Here is a 12,515-nt window from a genome sequence, read left to right as displayed (position 1 = left end):
TCTCCAAACATTAATTATAAATCGTAAGCATGGGACATCAAACATCTAAGCAAGCATGACCCATCTAATAAAATAATAACTAATTTTTTTCAAATCATAATTCTATTTTAATTAAGTGCAAAAGTCAAATAGAAAATAAAACAAATTCACCCAAGTATGAAGTCCGGCTTCCTCCGTCGACCCAGTGTTGGGGTTTAGCTCCACATGGTGAAAACACTCTCAAAATAATATTTCATTGCTCAAATAGTGTTTACAAAGAAGAGAAAAAGAGAAAATCAATTAAAACCGGATTTGTAACAGTTATATGTGTTACAAACCAGAACGACCCACAATATGTGTCACTGATACTGTAGCAAATAAGTCTGCCTCTGATGTACGACCGACACCTGTGAGTCGTTATTACTGTAGAAAAACGATTGTCCCTGCTTGTCTGTTCTTCGTGTTCTTCACTGTTTTTCTGCTGCAGTAGCAATTCTCTCGACTCTGTAGCCTCCCCAATCACTCGATAGTCTTCTTTGGAATGCCAGCAGCCTATTTATACTTCGGCGCATCAAATATCTGTGCAGTTACTCCAAATATTCGACAGTAAATAGAAAATATTTTATTCATTTTTCTTTCTATGCTACGAGATTTCCTTCCCACTTTCTCTCTTTCACGCGTCTGATATTTGAGTAGACACCTCACTGAGTGGTAAACACACGCCAAACTTCGCTTAATAATCCCGAGTCATACTCCAAACTTTGTTTTCACGAGGCAAACATATAACTTCCCTGTTTTATAAAATCCACGTACACAACCCTTGTTTTATGTTTCTAAGCCTCATACCAATCCTGTTTTGACTAAAAAGGATATTCCCAACTAATTCCAGCGATTAAATCTCCACCGAACTCCTCCAATATCTTCACAAAATCTCGCAATTAACTCCATCCCCTGCTTTCTTCAAACATTCAATTCTAACCAATTCTGGTTGGTTCAAGCAGCCTTACCAACTCTGTTAGGCCCAAAAGAAGATACCCAAACAATTTCAGCCATTGAATCTCCCTAGAATCTCCCTAGAACAGCTCCGAAATCAAAACTCAAATTCCGGCAGTTCAATAACCAGTTTTCCCGCCAATTTATGTTCTTCCTATTTTCATCAATCCGTGATTATCCGGCCCATCTTAACTGATTCAGAGCACATTACCATCCCTGTTTAGGTTCTAGGAACAAACCCATTAGATTTCAGCGCTTTAATCTCACCCAAACACCTCCAAAACCGAAACCCTAATTCTGTTCCATTGAAAACCAGTTTTTCCCGCCATTTTTCAAATTCAAAAGGAAGAAGATGACCTCCCCCTTATCCTGTTCTGGTGTCCCTTTAGCAATAGGTGCTGAATAGTAAAAAAAGATGCCCCTTAGTAATTGAGGTGCCCCTTAGTAATTGAGGTGCCCCTTAACCAACAGTGAGAGTCCGAATAACACGCGTCCTCCGGGGTGCAAAAACCACTTTTCGAGCAACTTTCTCCATAAGAGCTTATTTCCTTGAAAAGACTTAAAACAAGTTTATTAAAGAAATAATGAGTCCTAGCCAATGTATTTATGGGTTAAAATGCGTCGCACTTTCGTGCTTATTACTAATAAAGAAGTACACAACCTCACACTAATAAAGAAGTACACAACAAATACTAAGCTGGAGGATCAATCACCAAAGCAGGGAAAGCAAACCAGTAATGAAAGCTCCACTTTTTTAGATCAGCAAATGAGATTAGAAGAAATCTCAAAAGTACTGCACTATCCTCCTTTGCTTTCCCCGAATTAATTTCCTCCCAAATCTAGCAACCAATGAACTAAATTAACTGGGTAAGTTCTTAAATATGCTTAGCTTATTAAATTTGTGAAATTAAATATCAAATTACATATATATACACAAAAAGTCTTCCCAGAACTTTAAAGTTGTTGCAATATTGCATTTTATGCTTGCGTTAGCAATATTTTAAAGTCTAACATAACTTTCATTACCTGTGCTGAACAACCTCTAAGAACAGTGTGTGTGTTTTTTTACTCAACAAATACACATTCAAGGCACACTCCTTTTACAAAAGCCAGTTCAATTCAACCAACTAAAGAAAACATCTCATAATTTCCTTGCCCAGTGGCAGTGGTCAATCCAACAAAAAGTGTCTTCAAAGTTCCTGAATCTTTATAAAAAATGGTTCTATGTTCATTTGTATCAACATGAGCACTTGAGCTGAACTACAAATTAAAGGTGTTTCAGTAATACGAGAGCCCAAAAATACAAAAAGTACAGTGAATGGAACTGTACTAAATGTTGTGCACAAAAGCGTACCTTCTTCGCTTCCTCCTTCAAAAAGCTCTGTTTATCAATGTCATGGTAGCTCTCAAGAGTATCAGTGTTATAAAGTATTCCAGGCGCAGGACATCTGTCTCTATTACTACGACCAAGTGTTCCTCCTACTGAAGCATCTTCGCCAGATTCAGGTGGCAACGATTCAGGAAGAAGTGTTAAAAGATTTGAGACTTGCGGATATGAACAAGGTGCATAATAACCTGTGAAAAATGCTGGTTTAATATCTTTAGATTCAACATATGCACACAAATCAAGTAAGACCTGACAAATGGATTCTTGAATAGGAAAAGCTATTCTCCCCCTTCCTTACTTCCTTCTATCTAAACATAATTGCAATCAAAATAAATTTACCATAAACGAAAAAGGAAAACAAATTTACTTCCTTCTAATCCATACTACTACTAATCACCTCCATCATATCCAATACCTGCTTCTTCTGCAGATCACAACCACCACCACCCTCTCCAGTACCTAAATCATACTGCTACAAAATATCAACAATCACTTCTTGTTCTCTCATTCTCCATATCAGTTCTGTCCACCAACCACTTGCAATGACACTGCAATAACAGCATCAACACATCAACCAACTGCAAAATCATTTCTGCAATACTATCTCCTTCCATTACATCCACACAACCAGCTTGAACTGCAATATCTTAACCAATGCAACATAGCATCGCCAGCATAGAACATCCTCTCTTCTTCTCTATCTTCTCAGCTCCAATGAACTTCATCCCGATTCTCTTCCATATAACAACAGCAGCCAATACCCATCTTCTTCAATAAAAACCCCGAATTGAATGATTACAAGCCCTAATTCTTCATTGAACTTAGCCACAATCAAACCCTAATTTCCATTAACAACAACAATCATCTTCTTTCTTTGTTCAAAATCAAATCCAAACAAAACCCATTCTTCTCAACTTCAACAGACTCTCATCTAGCTATTTCATTATGTTTCAACTCAATCACTGACTTCATTTCTCTATTGATGTTCCAAACCTGCAAACAGATCCATGTCAGAGCAAGATTAAGATGAGATTAAGGTAAATCTAAACTTTGATTACGAATCAGAAATGAGAATCGATGAAACCGAAGCTATTAGGTTACCAACATCAGCAAAAAAGAAGAAGAATTTCTCTAGAAAGATAGGAGATATTGTTTTTTTGTTAATTAACCTTTGTTTTCAGTTGTTATTGATGATTTTTATCGATTTTTATCCATCGATTTAGAACAAATCTTCATGAACTATTGTTATCGATGGATTTCGTTGAAGAAGAAAAGGAAGCAAAACATGATAGAACACAAATCAAACACAAATCATAATATATCTGTTGATAATAGTGGTGGACATGATGGAGGTGGCGGTGCTGGTTGTAGTGGTGTCGGTTGTGGTGTTGGTCGGAGCGATGGGGATGGTGGTGGGAGCGATAAGATCTTTTTATGTGATAAGAAGTGGAGACGAACGAAAATGAGAAAGGAAGGCTGCAATTGCATACGGTATCGAATAAATTATGTTTTTAAATAAATTTTCAATTATGACATTAGGGGCATTTGTAAAGTTGCATAAGGGTATTTGTCCCAAGTCCTTCAAAATGAAGGGCAATTATAACATTCCCACAATTCCGATAGAAATGGAGGGGCGGACCGTCAAAATCCGAGTTTGTACCAGAATTCTACAACGATTCTAGTAAAGGGCGCTAATTAGGGTTTCGGCATGCCAAACCCTAATTTAGACAAAGTTTCCATCATTCCACGGAACTGAAGTCGGTCGTCATCCTTCCAAGGAACTCAAGCTAGCTTCACTCCAAGCTGCGCAACGCATGCTGCTCCACTCTAAGCCGCGCAACGCAAGCGACTCCATTCCAATCCGACCAATGCTAACGGCTCCATTCCAAGCCAACCAATGCTAATGGCTCCAAGTCCAAGCCGACCAATGCTGACGGCACTTTCCAAGCCAATCCAATACTAGCGGCTTCCCTTCACGCCAAATCTACGCTACGGCTCCATTTTGCGTTTTGAAGCCTAGCCCATAGGACGCACAACCATTCCAAACCGAGGCCAACAGCTTGCATCTCGACCAGCGATCGCCTCTACCACTCCGCAGCCCAACCTGCAGTGCCACGAGCAGAATTTACGCAAAGCCGCCAAATGCAAAGATCACGAATTCTCCTTGCTTCCCGAAAAATGTTAGACGAATCTTCCTGACCATCTTTCATGACTTGAATTTCGATTCTGTCCTTGTCTGTCACCATCTTATGCTTACCTCGCAACAATGCCACTGTTCCGAGCTAAGCAGGGGACTAAATGTTGATGGTGATTTTTAACTTAGGGTTAAAACCGTAAAACCCTAGTCAGACAGTGACGTCACTTTGAAGAGCAACCGAATTTGAGTAATAATGTCTCCACTAAGCGCATTTATTGAACCCTTTAATACGTCTGTGAGAAAGTTACCGGGGTACCTTTTTTTTTAATACTAATTAGGGTTTCGATATGCCAAACCCTAATTCCCACATCACATGTGCCAATGACATGTCGTGCCAGCCACATCTCCGCGCCAAGGCATGCCAACCATGTCAGTCGCACCACATGTGCCAATGACATGTCGTGCCAGCCACATCTTCGAGCCAAGGCATGCCAACCATGAAAGCCGCACCACAGGTGCCAATGGCATGCCGTGCCAGCCACATCTCCGCGCCAAGGCATGCCAACCATGTTAGCCGCACCACATGTGCCAATGGCATGCCGTGTCAGCCACATCTCCGCGCCAAGGCATGCCAACCATGCTAGCCGCACCACATGTGCCAATGGCATGTCGTGCCAGCCACATCTCCGCACAAGGCATGCCAACCATGCCAGCCGCACCACATGTGCCAATGGCATGCCGTGCCAGCCACATCTCCGCGCCAAGGCATGCCAACAGTGCCAGCCGCACCACATGTGCCAATGGCATATCGTTCCAGCCACATATCCGCGCCAAGGCATGCCAACCATGCTGCATGTGCCAATGGCATGCCGTGCAGCATCTCCGCGCCAAGGCATGCCAACCATGCCGCATGTGCCAATGGAATGCCATGCAGCACCTCCGCGCCAAGGCATGCCAACCATGCCACATGTGCCAATGGCATGTCGTGCAACATCTCCGCGCCAAGGCATGCCAACCATGCCAGCCGCACCACATGTGCCAATGGCATGCCGTGCCAGCCACATATCTGCGCCAAGGCATGCCAACCATGCCAGACACATCACATGTGCCAATGGCATGCCGTGCCAGCCACATCTTCGCGCCAAGGCATGCCAACCATGCCAGCCGCACCACATGTGCCAATGGCATGCCGTGCTAGCCACATCTCCGCGCCAAGGCATGTCAACCATGCCAGACGCACCACATGTGCCATGGCATGACGTGCCAGCCATATCTTCGCGCCAAGGCATGCCAACCATGCCAGCCGCACCACATGTGCCAATGGCATGATGTGCCCGCCACATCTCCGCGCCAAGGCATGCCAACCATGCCAGCCGCACCACGTGTTCCAATGGCATGTCGTGCCAGCCATATCTCCGTGCCAAGGCATGCCAACCATGCCGCATGTTCCAATGGCATGCCGTGCAGCATCTCCACGCCAAGACATGCCAACCATGCCGCATGTGCCAATGGCATGCCGTGCAGCATCTCCGCGCCAAGGCATGCCAACCATGCCGCATGTGCCAATGGCATGCCGTGCAGCATCTCCGCGCCAAGGCATGCCAACCATGCCGCATGTGCCAATGGCATGCCGTGAAACATCTCCGCGCCAAGGCACGCCAACCATGCCGCATGTGCCAATGGCATGCCGTGCCAACCACATCTCCGCCTCAAGGCATGCCAACCATGCCAGCCGCACCACATGTGCCAATGGCATGTCGTGCCAGTCACACCACATGTGCCAATGGCATGCCTTGCCAGCCACATCTCCGCGCCAAGGCATGCCAACCATGCCGCATGTGCCAATGGCATACCGTGCCAGCCACATCTCCGCGCCAAGGCATGCCAACCATGCCAGCCACACCATTGTGCCAAAACCATGCCAGCCTTTCCTTCATGCCGCTGGCTGGAAAAACACAAGTTTGCAACAATCAACAGACATCCTTCCATCTGAGATGCAGATCTTAGTCGTCCAAGGTCACCAGCTAACGCGTGGCAACCTTTGGCCCAACGCCAAGCCCTAATTTTGACCGCGCCCAAACTATGCCAAAACCCTACTTTTGGCCGCGCCTAAACTATGCCAAAATCCTAGCTTGGCCACGCCTAAACTATGTCAAAGCCATGTCGTCCATGCTTTCATGATCAACGAAGGGTTGCAATTAGCGACGGCTACCCTTCCTCTCAAGATGCAAAATCTCGACCGTCGGGGGTCACCACCGAGCCGACAAGTCTCCCAATCTCAACTTGCCAAACAACAGCAGCATGCTATATGTTTTCCACGAAAACACTCGAGACATCAACACATGTCACAAACTGGGGGATGCTCATTAGGGTATTGGTTTGGCGGTTTACAGCGTGCGGCGTACACTACGCCTGTTATAAGAAAGTGTCATAAGAATGAGGCGGTTAGTAAATACAAGGAGTAATGGTGAAACGTTTCTTTCATTATGGAAACATCGATTCCAGGCGTTACCCGTTACCGTTTCCTTCCATTTACTCAAACCGTTTCCAATTCTCGAGAGACCAGGGTACATTTCGCTGCGATTTGTATAAATAGGTCTCACTTATTTCCACCAAACAACAAGTTTTGGTCAGGAGCATACAACACTCAGAAATCACTTGTTAGCTTTCCCATCTGTTAGATTTCACTTTCTGATACAAGTCAAACAACTACTCTTCCAGAATCAAGTATTCTGGTCTCAACACTCTCTTCGCTTCCCTCCCCAAAACCAACCCTTCTCCTTCACTTTGTGACCGAAGCAAGTCTGGAACGACCATTTATTGGTTTAGGCCAGATTTGTACAGATTGATCTCTCGAATCTAAAGTACTCCCTTGCAGTACATTGTTTAGGGTTTAAGCTCGTTTCTCACCCACAACACACGAAATTACGGAAACCAGCGGTAACTGTTTTCACCCTCAAACAGTAGCGAAACAAGATATTGCAGAATCACAAACAATGAGACGAAGATATTTGTGATTACTTTTTATATCTTGCCTATCGGAGATATCAATCTCAAGCCAATCAATATGATTGTACTCGTACGATAGAAGATGCAAGATCATATCACACAACTACGATAAAAGTAGTATCGGTCTGGCTTCACAATCCCAATGAAGTCTTCAAGTCGTTTAACCTGGTTTTAGAAAAAGAAAACCAAAGGTTAAAGGATCGACTCTAGCACGCAAACTAGTATCACACGTAAGGTGTGGGGATTAGTTTTGCAGAGTTGCTAGATGTCCCCTTATATAGTCTTTCAAAGCAATCAATATCCACTGTTAGACGAAAACCTGATTTAGATTCAAGCTAATATTTCTCAACCGTTAGATCGAAAACTTAGCTTGTTATACACAAATGAAATGCACGCTTCTAGGTTTGTTAACCGTACCCAAACATGTACATTGTTGGTTCAACAATAGTCAACCAAAAGGTTAGCCATGTTAGCATTTCATATCAACCATGTTCTTCTTCACCGTAACTAGTTCAAATGACTCAATTGAACTAGTTAGAGAGTTGTTCAATTGCAAGGAAATCTTATATCACTACACAAGACACAATTGAAGCAAAGATGATTTGATTCACTCGAATCGGTTCATGAACTTTTATAGCCACGGTTTGCAAATAACATTCCTTAGTATTTTTGAGTTTAAGTTCAGAAATCATCTTTAGATATATAACCTTCTCAAGTTCACACACTAGGTTCGCGGACTTAAGCAACCGGGCAGAGTTTACAAACTCCAGCAGAAAATCTCGGCAAAAGACCTTCTGCCGGTTCGCGGACTGGTACTCACGCAACTAGTTTGACAACTCCAACAGAATTTCTCGGGATGAGAATTTCGGCAGTTCGCGGATTTGGCAACAAGTCATTCTTCCGGTTTCTCTTGATCAAAAAAGTTCGAAAACTTTGGTTCAAGGAATAGGACTTGTACATAAATGTGTTTCCACAATAATGTTTATGTCCACCATTGGTTATGTATTCTAAACTCTCATTCCAATCATTGAAACATTCTTAGAGGACGTTATATAGTTGTTACACCATTTCTCGTCAAAGCAATTTTCAAAGTGATTGAAACATATCATGACTTTCGTCACTAGGTAAAGATAAACTTGTTCGAAGCGAAAATCCTAGCCAAAATCCTATGCCAAAATCCTAGCTTGGCCACGCCTAAACTATGTCAAAGCCATGTCGTCCATGCTTTCATGATCAACGAAGGGTTGCAATTAGCGACGGCTACCCTTCCTCTCAAGATGCAAAATCTCGACCGTCGGGGGTCACCACCGAGCCGACAAGTCTCCCAATCTCAACTTGCCAAACAACAGCAGCATGCTATATGTTTTCCACGAAAACACTCGAGACATCAACACATGTCACAAACTGGGGGATGCTCATTAGGGTATTGGTTTGGCGGTTTACAGCGTGCGGCGTACACTACGCCTGTTATAAGAAAGTGTCATAAGAATGAGGCGGTTAGTAAATACAAGGAGTAATGGTGAAACGTTTCTTTCATTATGGAAACATCGATTCCAGGCGTTACCCGTTACCGTTTCCTTCCATTTACTCAAACCGTTTCCAATTCTCGAGAGACCAGGGTACATTTCGCTGCGATTTGTATAAATAGGTCTCACTTATTTCCACCAAACAACAAGTTTTGGTCAGGAGCATACAACACTCAGAAATCACTTGTTAGCTTTCCCATCTGTTAGATTTCACTTTCTGATACAAGTCAAACAACTACTCTTCCAGAATCAAGTATTCTGGTCTCAACACTCTCTTCGCTTCCCTCCCCAAAACCAACCCTTCTCCTTCACTTTGTGACCGAAGCAAGTCTGGAACGACCATTTATTGGTTTAGGCCAGATTTGTACAGATTGATCTCTCGAATCTAAAGTACTCCCTTGCAGTACATTGTTTAGGGTTTAAGCTCGTTTCTCACCCACAACACACGAAATTACGGAAACCAGCGGTAACTGTTTTCACCCTCAAACAGTAGCGAAACAAGATATTGCAGAATCACAAACAATGAGACGAAGATATTTGTGATTACTTTTTATATCTTGCCTATCGGAGATATCAATCTCAAGCCAATCAATATGATTGTACTCGTACGATAGAAGATGCAAGATCATATCACACAACTACGATAAAAGTAGTATCGGTCTGGCTTCACAATCCCAATGAAGTCTTCAAGTCGTTTAACCTGGTTTTAGAAAAAGAAAACCAAAGGTTAAAGGATCGACTCTAGCACGCAAACTAGTATCACACGTAAGGTGTGGGGATTAGTTTTGCAGAGTTGCTAGATGTCCCCTTATATAGTCTTTCAAAGCAATCAATATCCACTGTTAGACGAAAACCTGATTTAGATTCAAGCTAATATTTCTCAACCGTTAGATCGAAAACTTAGCTTGTTATACACAAATGAAATGCACGCTTCTAGGTTTGTTAACCGTACCCAAACATGTACATTGTTGGTTCAACAATAGTCAACCAAAAGGTTAGCCATGTTAGCATTTCATATCAACCATGTTCTTCTTCACCGTAACTAGTTCAAATGACTCAATTGAACTAGTTAGAGAGTTGTTCAATTGCAAGGAAATCTTATATCACTACACAAGACACAATTGAAGCAAAGATGATTTGATTCACTCGAATCGGTTCATGAACTTTTATAGCCACGGTTTGCAAATAACATTCCTTAGTATTTTTGAGTTTAAGTTCAGAAATCATCTTTAGATATATAACCTTCTCAAGTTCACACACTAGGTTCGCGGACTTAAGCAACCGGGCAGAGTTTACAAACTCCAGCAGAAAATCTCGGCAAAAGACCTTCTGCCGGTTCGCGGACTGGTACTCACGCAACTAGTTTGACAACTCCAACAGAATTTCTCGGGATGAGAATTTCGGCAGTTCGCGGATTTGGCAACAAGTCATTCTTCCGGTTTCTCTTGATCAAAAAAGTTCGAAAACTTTGGTTCAAGGAATAGGACTTGTACATAAATGTGTTTCCACAATAATGTTTATGTCCACCATTGGTTATGTATTCTAAACTCTCATTCCAATCATTGAAACATTCTTAGAGGACGTTATATAGTTGTTACACCATTTCTCGTCAAAGCAATTTTCAAAGTGATTGAAACATATCATGACTTTCGTCACTAGGTAAAGATAAACTTGTTCGAAGCGAAAATATTACCAACACATATTTCGAGATATAGATAGGCGAGGTATACTCGACTCGAAATACCAAATGTGTATAATCATAGTCTATATATATAGTATACGACTTTTTGTCTCAAAGAGTAGGAGATAGAATAGATAGACTTTTGAGTGACAGATAAGTTCAAGTCTCCACATACCTTTCTGTCGAGAAGTTCCACCGGTTCTTTGAGTAGATATTCGTCTTGTATGATGAATCGCCATGGAGTCCTTGAGCTCAACTACACTTACTATCCTAGTCTTAGACTTAGCTATAGTAGACTAGAAATCAAGACTTATAGTTTTGATCACTAACATTGACAAACATGCTTGAGATAGCAACGCATGCGAGTTCGACCGAGCAATGCTCTAACAGAACTATGGTGCATGGTCGTTAATGAATTTGTATGTTCTTCTTTGTTAAGAAAATCTTTTTATACGCCTTTGGTAGTTATTTTTAGTGTAAATCCGGGAGAAAAAGATTGATTCTACCCTCTAAAGAAAAATCATCTTATATGTGCATTATGAGTTTGCCTTGATACCTAGGAAACTGCTTATGGGAATTTATTCTTGTTTTGAGAAGGATTACTAGAGTTTGGAACAGCCATGATTGTGATTACACATAGATATGTCCAACGTTTTCATCTTCTTGTTTTTTAGATTTATTGGTTTAAATTCTAAATTTGTTTGGAAGATGGTTTTTGCAGTATTAATCTTTATAATTTTATATATTACAATTGTTTATGGGATATGTGTGTTTGCGTCCCTGAACTATGATTTTCCCATATATTGTCAAAATTAAAGTCTTTCGTAAGTTGATATTCTTATATTGATAAAGGAATGAATGGACTTTTGACAAATATAAAAGTTAAGCCTATATTGTCAATTATTGATGGAAGATAGGTTAAAATCTTTTGTAACCAAGGATTATGTCTATTGTTTTTCTTTGTGCAAATTGTGATGGAAAATAGAATGAATCCTTGTGTATTCCACAATATTGATCTTTACTGATCCATATTTTATGTAATACTGTGAGGCTCCGTAATGTGTCTTACGTTGAGAACTAAACAACCAAGTTGATTATTTTTGATTGGCTTTGTTGTTGCTCTGTAAGGTACAATATGTCGAGCATTATGAACTAAATTAATCATCTTGTTTGGTTATTTAGTTATTACTCCATAAGTTTTTCTTGTGTTGAGTATATGAACGATTAAGCTAATCATTCCTTATGGTTAAACTTAGTCGTAGCTCCGTAAGTTTACTTATGTTGAGCACAATCAATTAAATTGATCATTTTTTGTGTTTAATTTGGTTGCGTATTCCGATTAAATTAATCATGGGTTTACTTGTGATTAATTTGATTGAGTTTTGGATATAAAAATCATTCTTATGGTTTTGGTGTCCAATAAAAATCCTTCTTTTCTTTTGAAATTAAGGTCGCTCGTTGTTGTTCTTTCGGGAATGACATCAAATGGGGGAGAGTTCTTTTGAACTTGTGCTTAATGGTAATATCTTGAGGGGTGTGCGGCTGTGGAATTTTAGAGGGGTTATCTTGTATCTTTAAACTCCTTGATGAATGCTATTAGCTTCGGCTATATGATTGCATCTAAATAATATGATGTGTGTTCTTTCTTTTTAGTCATGAAATGTCTCTTACGGGAATTTCATTATGATCCCGTTCTTGTACCTTTTCCAATTTTATTAACAAAAGGGGGGAGAATTAATATATAGTTCACACTACAAATACATATGGTTTTCGGATCATTGTGTAAGGGGGAGTGGTTTCCAT

General features: G+C 41.2%; 1 long non-coding RNA gene across 7 annotated transcripts; it reads right to left on the bottom strand.

The window, feature by feature from the left end:
* Nucleotides 1–205: 205 nt before the first annotated feature.
* Nucleotides 206–3,839, bottom strand: LOC113357698. 7 transcript variants are annotated; one of them, XR_003363842.1, is made up of 3 exons: nucleotides 3,529–3,839; nucleotides 2,327–3,352; nucleotides 206–1,530 (listed from the first exon to the last, which is right to left on the bottom strand). It is a non-coding gene; the product is annotated as an uncharacterized LOC113357698 (long non-coding RNA). The 7 variants fall into 7 exon arrangements; XR_003363836.1 differs by lacking the exon at nucleotides 206–1,530 and adding an exon at nucleotides 1,537–2,232; XR_003363838.1 differs by lacking the exon at nucleotides 206–1,530 and adding an exon at nucleotides 1,537–2,227.
* Between the last annotated feature and the right edge of the window lie 8,676 nt (nucleotides 3,840–12,515).

The sequence above is a fragment of the Papaver somniferum genome, chromosome 3, assembly GCF_003573695.1.
Source record: "Papaver somniferum cultivar HN1 chromosome 3, ASM357369v1, whole genome shotgun sequence".
NCBI classification, from domain to species: Eukaryota; Viridiplantae; Streptophyta; class Magnoliopsida; order Ranunculales; family Papaveraceae; genus Papaver; species Papaver somniferum.
The sequence above is the reverse complement of the archived record's forward strand: the minus strand, read 5'-3'. Positions and strand labels throughout refer to the sequence as shown.